The 12,731-nt window shown below is 32.1% G+C and overlaps 1 protein-coding gene across 1 annotated transcript in view; it reads left to right on the forward strand.

Moving 5' to 3' along the window:
- Positions 1-12,731, forward strand: part of LOC127720208 (uncharacterized) — a 220,975-nt gene that overhangs the window by 14,814 nt on the left and 193,430 nt on the right. The gene's annotated exons all lie outside the window — the stretch shown is intronic.

Consider the following 12,731-nt stretch of genomic DNA (forward strand, 5'->3'; position numbering starts at 1 on the left):
TATTCAAAAACTTCTGGGTTAATATTTAATTTATAAGTAAAAGGCAATTCTACATGACATTTATAATTGCCTCTTAATACATCAATGCATCATATTATCTATCACAAGTCAATAAATTTTACCTAAATTTCAACTTATATTATCTCGACAAGTTGTTTTGGACTTATCAATGTGTTGACTGTCTATTTTTGCCATTCAGCTGATCATTTAATGTAAAAACATTATCAAAATTAGATGATTTTTTACATCGACGTGTCCAGTTAGTGGTCTCCTGAACACCTCCGTCGATAAAATGGGGCTGCAGTTTCCTTTAGTGGTCTACATCTCCCTCAAGTACACAAAAACACAATGCAGAGTTCCTTACCTATATCACTATGGGGAGCTTATATACCCTTATCTAAAACACCAAACCTAAGGGTTGCCAGTTGTTTCACATAATTTGGGCTTGACTCTGTTTTGCCAAGTCTTATCCCTTTTTGACTGACCTATCCATGCGTCCTGATCAGCAACCATTCCAACAGTGACCTGCTTGGGATTTCTGTTTGGGTTCACTCCCAGTTTTAACACCCATTTTGGTTCATCCTTCCTTGTCTCAGGTGGTCTACACCTTCCAGTCATTATAGTCCCCTCGAAAGTAAATTCCTCTCAGGAGGCAGGAATCTATTTTAATCTCAATTCACTAGCGGCAGGTTTTCACAATCTCAGATCTTTAGATATCAGAATAGTCATTTTATCTTTTATTTTGAAGATTATGTCCAATTACTGACTGAGTGTAGATTTGCATGGCGGTATGCATAGGAGGAGACGAACCCTTTGTACGCACCAGGTCTCGCTATTTTTGGAGGAGTTCATTCTCTTTCCTCAGTTTTTGTTGTAACCTTGATTTTTCTTTATGATTCTTGAGATTTGAACATCAGTAAACTTGTGATTCCTTAATTTTTGAAAATTATCCTTTAACTCATATATATATATAGTTAATTTTTAGTTAAGATCCATTTATTACACCTTGTGATCCGTTTATTTGGCAATCGCCAATGGCAGTCAACAGGATTTAAGAACATTTGTTGTTCGACCTGTTAGTCAAATGCGTTTTGTTAAAATCTACTTTTTCACTTTTTTGGTCTTTTGGAAAATGTTGTTTGTGCTGTATTTAGACCCCTCTAACAAGAAATTTGTTTTGCATGCACAAGTATAAAAATTGCAGTTTTTATCCAACGCAATCATAGGTTTGAACGTTGTTTTCAATTTAGATTTGTATATATATATATATATATATATATTGCGGTGTTGTATCGATATCCTAATAGCATGATTTCGAATCCCGGCGAGGGAAGAACAAATATTTGCTTCCGCAAATTTGCAGATTTAACATTGTTGTTCTGATATTTAGAGTAATTATGAATATAATATGTGTTTTCAGCCGTGTATCACCTTCACTGGTGATCCAATGGATGGATCTGTCGTAGAGTTGTCACTTGTTTAAACGTACTTATATATATGTAACACTCAGAAATGTGTCCATCCCCCCAAACGTGTCCGATTCCCCAAAACGTGTCCACATAACGTCACTGAACTGCAAAACATGTCTTAATTTAAAAGGGCGCCAAAGCGTGTCATTTGTATGAACGCCCAAACGTGTCCAATCCCCGAAACGTGTCCATATCAAGCTTTTGTTTTCTTTCTTTTACTGAACGATCATTCGTGTCTATTTTATAAATACGTCCGTTTTTTGGTTATTGCCATTTCATTAACGTATACTCATTTTACAATTTTATCAAAAAATAAAAATAATGTACTTTAGGTATATAACCTGGGTTAAAGTTGGGCGTCTGTTCAGTTATGTCGGATGTAAATGTAAGCAGCCACGCTCAGTTAAATTGTTGATATTAAATCAGATACCTCGTGTAGGGATATGTCCCTTTCTCTGCAGATTAAAACCTTTCTAACAACTCTTTCATGGTGCCATCAGTTGTATTTCGGATAGCAACATTTTTGTCCGTATTCATTTTTTTCTAGTGGCAGTTTAAATTTCTGCCTCTATTACATAACGGAGATTGCATTAGTTTCTTACTGAAGTCATAAAAAAATCGGTCTTTACTCGCTCTTAAATTTTTTAGATTAATATCCCAACTAGTGTTAATCCCGAATAACCGTAAAAATTTAGGCTCAATCCTAAATTCCCGGTTTAATAATAGAACCTATCTACAGTACTCATTGTTAATATGATGTCGTTCAAATAATGCATGAAATATTTGACACTTGACGTTATGTCTCTTGTTCGTGTGTCTTTAGTGATGCTCGAAACTTAAAATTTATTACAAAACCTGATCAGTGATAACCAGTATATGATTTGAAGAGCTTTTAAATTTCAGAACTGTTGAAAAAAGGGAAGTCAATTCTGCTGAAAGCCCGCTGTGCAATATTCGCAGACAGGATTAATATAAAAGGCATCATCGGAGTTTATTAGTACAAAATAATTCACTTAGTCAACTAAATGAGCATGAAATACTTGCAACTGGACATTAAGCAATTACAGTCAAAAGTTAATTCATATATATATGAAATTTGCAATTATGATAATCATTAACCAACGGCATTGAACAAACTAATCCTAATAAATAACCACTTCATCAACTGTGTACCCCATCATGGAATTGCCGTAAACGTTATTGACGTCATTGAGGACATACATGTATTAGCGCTAAAAGACGTGAGACATTTTGGCGTTTAACAGTGGACACGTTTTGGCGAATAACAATTATCGGACACGTTTGGGGGTTATGAAATCGGACATGTTTGGACTATATTGAATATTAAGGACACGTTTGGGGAGAATAGACACGTTTGGGGAGAATAGACACGTTTGGGGGGATCGGACACGTTTGGGGGGATGGACACGTTTGAGAGTGTTACATATATATATATATATAAAGTGCCTAGAAAATCAACCTAACGATGTTAAGTAGATCTGTTTCTTTACTTCCTCCCCGAGCGGGGCTGAAACCTGTATTTTTTATTTCTAACTTCTACGACAACACCACCTAGCATTGCGCAGACACCTTATCCCCTCCTCTAACTATAGCTGATAAAAATCAGCTTTCGTTTCGGGAGGTGTTACCTTCTCGTAGGAATTAAACAAGGATATCTGATACAATACACGAAGTATTCTTTTAGTGTACAGAAATGATCATCTACTCATCTCTTCAGTATAATTACAGGATGCTAATCTATTTTTAGAAGCATACAATCACTGTAAATTAATATATGTTTACGTCTGCCTATGTGTAGTGACAACTGCAAATTATACCTTGTCCATCGGATTTCTTATGATTAAGAAATACCAGGCGTTAGAATATGTATAAAGTGCCTAGAAAATCAACCTAACGATGTTAGAGTAGATCTGTTTCTTTACTCCCTCCCCGAGCGGGGCTGGAACCTGTACTTTTAATTTTCTAACTTCTACGACAACACCGCCTAGCATTGCGCAGACACCTTATCCCCTCCTCTAACTATAGTTGATAAAAATCAGCTTTCGTTTTATATATATATATATATATATAGGATTCAAAGTTTGGTGACTATGTTAAACATCTATAACATGGAACGTACAACAAAGACAACTAAATCTGCCTTATATCGTGACCTTCATCTAGAAATTGACAATGAGGGTCAGTTGAGAACAAAACTTTACTACGAAAGAGATGATTTCAGCTTTCCAGTTGTGATCTCCCCATTATTATGAAGTAACATTCTAGCAGCGTCTGTATACATATGGAGTAAACATATTGCATTTGATATGATATTCCAGAGCTTGTGTTTCCCATAATGATTTCTTTGATATAGAGTTGCTGCTTACAAGGAAACTATTGGACCAAGTGGTAAAGCTTAAGTCGACCATCAAGAGTTGATTGACCGTTGTCGGATATCTGTGTTACAATTGTTTCCAATTTTCGTAAGCAGATTGTGACATCACCCTAATGAGACTCATCAGCGAATTTATAGTGACCATGAGCAACACGATAGATGCCACCATGGGAGAATGATAAACTTACCATTCGGGAGCTCCTTATATCACCTAGAGTATTTGGGTGGGCTGGTGTTGCTCAGGCTTCATTTTTTATGCAGTGTTTTGTGAACTTGTTTGTCTTTTCATCGGCTTTAGTTTTTTTTTTTGCCATATCTTTGTCAGTTCATCTCGAGTGAGTTTTAAATTTCTCCTTGGTATCCTCTGCTATATTTGTATGCCAACTCTCTCGTGACAACATGACGTATGTATTTTACAATACATATCTAATACAATTGTATCTTGATTAAGCATTTACCACTCATTTCTTATGTAAAAAAGTGGATCAAATTTAGTATTTTATGCAACATTACATACTATTCAATTATCCATGCTCAACCTAGCATATTCGAGAGAATCTGCACCTACTAAAATGCAGAATGATTTAGGATTAACATGTCGCTGTCAAAGTTTGATTTTTCTCAGAAAGAGTAAGAAACGTTGTAATGAAAATAGTACCATATTTTTGTATTCATGTATGCAATCCTATTTTTTTCGGCATCAGGTTTATATACAAGTTAGCAGAAAATTATTTTTGCTTTGAAGATGTAATCAGTAAACGAAGTATAGGAAATTGTACGCACATTGGTGATGTTATACAAAACATTCAGAAAATAACGAAAAGGAAATTGGCTACTGCAAACTTAAGAAAAATTAAAATTAGATTTTGGACACAGACACAGTAGTACATCGATATTTTTACTTATTCATTTTGCTACTGTTGTAAGGATTTTGCTATTTATTTCATACTAAACAACAGAAAAAACGCACCACTTTGGAGTGAAAATATCCTTTGCATATACCTATTTTAAAAGTGATTGAAAAGAGTCAAAATTTTAACAAAAAGTTTTTGAAGAGATAAACACCAAATTCTGTGAAAATAAACATTTTCTTAATGTTAAGTTTTGACATTTAAAAAAAAACACACATTTTTACACTTCCCCCTCCAAGAAAAAATTGAAAAAATGTTGCCAAATTTATGTAAAGTGTATCTTTTGACATAAACAACGAAATAGACTTTTTGACATTGACATATTTAAGACTTTTGAATTTTCCATTGCAGCCGCTAAAATAAAAAAATCTCTGTAAACCTTACATTATTTCAAGGATATTCTTAAAGTATCTTAGATTTCTACAAATTTGTAGCAAAAACAAGAAATTGTGAAACAACAATATATGGTAAGATGTGGTGCGTTATGTGTGTTGTAAAGTATATTATAACATCTAAATATGTTTTAGTCATGACTGGATAGCCGATAGTCCTCGAGAAAAAAGTATTATGCAGTTAGTCATATGGTGAATCAGTTCAAATTTTCAAACCTAAATCGTACATTGAGAGGAAATTACATGCAACAAGACACTAATTGTTGCTGTTTATAAAAAGAATAGACACTGTGATAACTCTTATTTTTTGTACATGGCATTACATTGTTATCTTAAACATAAAATGTGCTAAATGATTGATGATTCATAAAGGAAAATATATACATTCAAGTGATTTTTACTGTTTAATTGTAATTTCATCTATTGCTGTGATCAATGTGATTATTTAGTATCTTAAAAGAACTTAACTTATAGACAAACTTTGTTAATATTTAACCTATATTTTCCCCTTTTTTCAGAAGAAACAAATACGTTTGATGTTCTAGATGCTGCTACACATAAACTGCATTTTTTCAAAGAGCCAAATAAAGATGATCTTTTTGTGGTGTCATCTCAACCCAGGACAAGTAAGGAAATTAATAATTGAATGTCATATAATGTAGTAAATAAAGAAGTGTGACATGATTGTATTTCTTTCTAATGTTGATATAAAGCAGATGTTATTTTCGTTTGCTACATATTAAAGGCAGCTGTGAACATTGCAAAAACATGAATATACATTCAAATGATTCAGCACTTCTGCAGAAACAGATTTCTGTTTCAAATCAGATAAAGTAAACCTGTATAGATTTAACATACGGGCCATAAATGTAAACAAAAGATGATTTGGGCATGTGGGCAAAAACAAAGAGAAGCAAAAGATACCGAATGAATATTCAAACTCATAAGTCGAAAACAAACTGACAATGCCATGGCAAAAAAACGAAAAAAGCCGAAAAGACAAACAGCAGGACACAAAACACAACATAGAAAACTAAAGACTGAGCAACATGAATTTAGAAAGTTTAATCAGTTTTTTAGCAGTATACATCTAGCAAATTCCTACCATGCCTATTCGATATACTATATATATCTTAATAATTTGGAACATATGTTTTAATTATTCTTGAGTAACAATAAAATATATGTTTAGAAGTGTTTAATATTATCATGTTTGAAAGTAAAAACATATGTGTGAATAGTTTTTTGTGTTGTTTATAGCAACCTGACGTATAGTATTTCAGTTTCTAAATCAGTATCAATATTTTTCTCTTAGATAATTAAGTAGGTACTATAAGACATTTGTAGTAAGAAACATGTTCAACGTAAATTTTGTCATTTAATAACAAATAACAACAGTTTGTTTTGATATAACTATTTTATGTTAGGAAATTATTTTTATTTAAGTTAAAGGACCTTGCATTATTGGAGATGGAATGAGCGGATCATATTTTATACAGGCGTTTATTCACGTCTTTAAGAAAATGGTTCATGAAAAATCATTTATGGAAATGATGAAAGAGGTAATAGTATAAAAAAAAACCTTTTTGATATACTGCACTTTCTTCTTCACCTACAATGTGTTGACTCAGTCTCAGTTAAACCCTGTGCCTGCCTATTATAGAAGGAAATTCTGAAATATTTTCCAATGGATTGAATGCCTTTGCAGGAAGTTTAATATTCAATTCATTCTTATTCTTAACAGGACTGTAGATATCAAAGATGCATTTTGCTTTCAGGAAGCTGTATCCTTGTGAGAATAGGCATACACAAAATTAATCCCAGTCCTATATAAAGGGGAGATAATGAAACTTATTGTAATATTTCTATATATAGTAGAAGTCTTTTGTAAGCGCAACGCCTCCTTATCGACATGACGGATATAAATCAAACGTTACACAGTTGTGAAACACAACATAAGGATATGCATAAACAAAAATAATCGTGGTCCAACACGTTAAAGGGGCGATTATCAAATATACTTATTCAATATACTGAAACTATTGGGGCACAGGGTATCTAATTTAAAATCACAACAAATCTGTTTTTTTTTTTTTTTTTCTTTTTTTTTTTTTTTATGATTAAAATGTATTTAGAACATACATATGGATGGGAGAAAATATATAAGTCCAGTTATGAAAATGGGAAGTAAATTAAACTTTAATTTTGATTCTTTAAAAGAACATCGGTAAGTACACCTAATGACTACCAGACAACACCTTTATTGTAACTGAAAATAATTCTGTTTTTGAAAAAAAAAACCGAAATAAACAAATCGTGCAGGGGACATATTTTGTGGGATGACTAAGTGCTCACAAAGCTATTTAGCTTTGTCATATATATATATATATACCATCTTTTCCGCTAGTTTATTGTTTTCTGTTTAGTATTAAATTCATAAATAAGATCCATTTTTTAAATCGGTGATCCGTTTATTTGGAAATCGCCAATGGCAGTCAGCAGGGTTTAAGAACATTTGTTGTTCGACCTGTTAGTCAAATGCGTTTTGTTAAAATATACTTTTTCACATTTTTTGTCTTTTGGAAAATGTTGTTTGTGCTGTATTTAGACCCCTCTAACAAGAAATTTGTTTTGCTTGCACACGTATAAAAATTGCGGTTTTTATCCAACGCAATCATAGGTTTGAACGTTGTTTTCAATTTAGACTTGTTTATATTTTTTCGTTTGGCCTTGTATTATATTTGCCTTCGGGTTTATATGATCCGTTCATCCTATTTTGACTCCTCAAAATTAAAGAGTCTATCCTAAATTGAGGTAAATTGTATGGCTTTCCAAATACCGTTTCGATTCCTAACATCACTGAAGAGACATTTATTGTCGAAATCCGGATATGGTGTACAAAAACCTTTGCACCTTTTGTTTGCGGTATACCATCTTTTCTGCTAGTTTATTGTTTTCTGTTTAGTTTTAAATTTATAATTAAGATCCATTTATTACATCGGTGATTCGTTTATTTGGCAATCGCCAATGGCAGTCAGCAGGGTTTAAGGACATTTGTTGTTCGACCTGTTAGTCAAATGCGTTTTGTTAAAATATACTTTTTCATTTTTTTGGTCTTTTGGAAAATGTTGTTTGTGCTGTATTTAGACCCCTCTTACAGGAAATTTTTTTTGCATGCACACGTATAAAAATTGCGGTTTTTATCCAACGCAATCATAGGTTTGAACGTTGTTTTCAATTTAGACTTGTTTATATTTTTTCGTTTGGGCTTGTATTATATTTGCCTTCGGGTTTATATGATCCGCTCATCCTATTTTGACTCCTCAAAATTCAAGAGTCTATCCTAAATTGAGTTAAATTGTATGGCTTTCCAAGTACCGTTTCGATTCCTTACATCACTGAAGAGACATTTATTTTCGAAATCCGGATATGGTGTACGAAAACCTTTGCACCTTTTGTTTGCGGTATACCATCTTTTCCGCCAGTTTATTGTTTTCTGTTTAGTATTAAATTTATAATTAAGATCCATTTATTACATCGGTGATCCGTTTATTTGGCAATCGCCAATGGCAGTCAGCAGGGTTTAAGAACATTTGTTGTTCGACCTCTTAGTCAAATGCGTTTTATTAAAATATACTTTTTATTTTTTTTTTGTCTTTTGGAAAATGTTGTTTGTGCTGTATTTAGACCCCTCTAACAAGAAATTTGTTTTGCATGCACACGTATAAAAATTGCGGTTTTTTTCCAACGCAATCATAGGTTTGAACGTTGTTTTCAATTAAGACTTGTTTATATTTTTTCTTTTGGGCTTGTATTATATTTGCCTTCGGGTTTATATGATCCGTTCATCCGATTTTGACTCCTCAAAATTCAAGAGTCTATCCTAAATTGAGTTAAATTGTATGGCTTTCCAAATACCGTTTCGATTCCTAACATCACTGAAGAGACATTTATTGTCGAAATCCGGATATGGTGTACAAAAACCTTTGCACCTTTTGTTTGCGGTATACCATCTTTTCCGCAAGTTTATTGTTTTCTGTTTAGTATTAAATTTTTAATTAAGATCCATTTATTACATCGGTGATCCGTTTATTTGGCAATCGCCAATGGCAGTCAGCAGGTTTAGGAACATTTGTTGTTCGACCTGTTAGTCAAATGCGTTTTGTTAAAATATACTTTTTCACTTTTTTGGTCTTTTGGAAAATGTTGTTTGTGCTGTATTTAGACCCCTCTAACAAGAAATTTGTTTTGCATGCACACGTATAAAAATTGCGGTTTTTATCCAACGCAATCATAGGTTTGAACGTTGTTTTTAATTTAGACTTGTTTATATTTTTTTCGTTTGGGCTTGTATTATATTTGCCTTCGGGTTTATATGATCCGTTCATCCTATTTTGACTCCTCAAAATTCAAGAGTCTATCCTAAATTGAGTTAAATTGTATGGCTTTCCAAATACCGTTTCGATTCCTAACATCACTGAAGAGACATTTATTGTCGAAATCCGGATATGGTGTACAAAAACCTTTGCACCTTTTGTTTGCGGTATACCATCTTTTCTGCTAGTTTATTGTTTTCTGTTTAGTATTAAATTTATAATTAAGATCCATTTATTACATCGGTGATCCGTTTATTTGGCAATCGCCAATGGCAGTCAGCAGGGTTTAAGAACATTTGTTGTTCGACCTGTTAGTCAAATGCGTTTTGTTAAAATATACTTTTTCACTTTTTTGGTCTTTTGGAAAATGTTGTTTGTGCTGTATTTAGACCCCTCTAACAAGAAATTTGTTTTGCTTGCACACGTATAAAAATTGCGATATTTATCCAACGCAATCATAGGTTTAAACGTGGTTTTCAATTTAGACTTATTCATATATATATATATATATATATATATATATATATATATATATATATATATATATATATTTATGGGTTCCTCTATAAAGTTAGGTAGCTCTATTGATTATGGGATTGTTTTTGACTTTTCAAAATTTGGTGTTTATTTACAAATATTTCAATTTTGGATGTAACATGCCTTCTGATTGGCTGAAAGTTTTATGTTTATCAGCTCGTAGACAACCATTTTGTCAATAGACAGGGACGTCATAAACGTTTTATTCATGATTTACTCCTTAGAAATGGAATTTAGAATTAAATAAAAGGAATGACTATAATATTTTTCTGTCTATTCGAAATAACCTAAAAAATTTGGTGCACACTTTTAAATAACCCGCTAAACGTGTAATTCAGTGTGCACCACAATCATGATGTTATTTTGAATAGACAGAAAAAATATTACATCCTTAATTATTTACAATTTGTTTAGATGCGGCAGCTTAAAATTTGTCGTTCATTTACTGTATGATGGTCAATATGATAACTTGAGTTGTTGAGTTGTTTTTATATCTCATCCTTAAATTGCCTTTACAAAGATTTTATAGAAATTTGTCTGAGCATTTATATGTATGTCGAATAGCTCTACTGCATCTTCCTGAAAGTATTTACCATTTCATTTTTAATTTTTAGTACAAAAATAATACAAATTTGGTTATTGTTGCTAACTACTATTAAACATAATGTCACGGTTATATATTTGTTCTTACTTCCTTTTCACCCTACGGGTTGGATGGGCTATAAAAATATGGTCACCTGACCATCTATCTGAAGGTAAAATAATTGATTTTAAAATAAATAATTATTACATGGGTACATTTTCTCTTGTACAAATAACCTGGACAGTTAATCCTAAGAGCAAAAGTATTGGAAAGCCAAAGATATTAAGTCTTCGGGAGGTAAACAAATCTAAAGGACCTAATTGGAAGAACCAAATTCCTTAAAGGTCAGCGTGGCATGAGAGAGTTACATGATCATAAGGGGTATCTGTTAAATATATACAGGGTGTATCAGAATGTATACCAGTTCAGTCCGACCAGGGATATTTCATTCGGAGTAGTTGATTGGAAATGTCTGAATGTAAATCCCATGCAAGGGATAAATCATTGACCTGCTTGATGGCTGAATATCTCCCTTGTACAACATATCCTCCTTGTCAGCATGGTCAGTGACTGTCAATATTTTCCTACCCGTTCCCGTTGTCATGCCTGTTCTTTTACTTCACAGAACCTGCTTATGTTATGTTTTGTTTCATTGCTTCTTCTTCTTAATAAGCACGATTTGTCAATCAAAAGCAGACAATAATTTTTATTGTAGGAACTTCATAACAAAAATACCAGACACTTAGTATATTGAAATATTGTCTTGTAAGGTATTTGTTTTCGTGGAGTTATATTATAGAAGAAAGATGAAGGATAGGGTAACCAATTGTGATATTTGATTACAATACTAACATATTGTTCGTTGTTGTCTATAAAAATCACAGTATATTTATGTCATTATATTCCTTTAAAAATGAGAACAAAATATATTATCATATAAGGTTAGATTTTTTTATTATTCATTATTAATAATTTTATAATTTGTATATATATACATAGCAAACTGTTTTTTTTTTTCATACAAGTGAAGTTTTGAATTTAATTCTGTTTTCAGGTAAATAATTGCCTCGCCAGTGCTATGGTTCCCAAAGATAGAACACAAGCTGTTTCAGAAGTAATGATTCTTGAACATAGTGATGAGAAAGACTTGTTCTTCTTTCCAGGATTAAAAGAGGTTCCAATGATTGGTATTGAAAATGTCATTCATATTCAAAAAAAGATATTATTCAAACCCATATAATTGAAAAGTAATTTCACCAAACTGCAACATAATGCTTAAATAATACTCATTACACATGATAACACTACATGAACAATACACAAAACATATAAATCTACTATTTTAACAGACGACGGCATGTATTTAATAACCTTCTGGTATATTTTGAATATGTTATTGTCCGTCCCATGATCGTCGTAAAGTGATTTTTTAAAGAATAACTTGCAATAACAGAAACAGCAAACTGGATTGCAAAATTTGTAAAGAACAATGTATGTTCTTTGGACATCAATATATATCGTTTTGACTACATTTAGCATCATTCACTGTAATTTCTAACATGCTTTTTCAATCTCAGAATGCAATATAGTTGTTTTCATGGTGACAAATGATGTTAGAACAAACGTAGATGGGGTTTCAACAGAAGTGAATGCATTTGCCCAAAAAATTGTAAAGATTTAATTTTTTAATGATTTATACATAATAATTAAAAATAAATAGAACAACATACATGTATAGATATTTATAAAACATATTATATAAAAACAATGTACTGAAAAATTATCATGGGTTGGTTTTGATTTTTTGTGTTAACTGCTAATATATTTACTGTTCCTTTAAGTACCTGATTGGCCAGACGTAACAGTTGGTGAATACACAGTGCGGAAGAAAGATGTCAAAACATCTGAATGGGATTTCTACTACAACAAACAAGGGGAAAAGGTATTGAGTGTCATATTAATGCATTATTACAAAATGTATCTTATTAGACCAATTATTGCCAATTCTAACAAAAACGTACCTGAAATTATTAAATCACAAACAATAGTTTACCTGTGGTTTCCCAAA

Source organism: Mytilus californianus, unplaced genomic scaffold, assembly GCF_021869535.1.
Source record: "Mytilus californianus isolate M0D057914Y unplaced genomic scaffold, xbMytCali1.0.p SCAF_11, whole genome shotgun sequence".
NCBI lineage: Eukaryota > Metazoa > Mollusca > Bivalvia > Mytilida > Mytilidae > Mytilus > Mytilus californianus.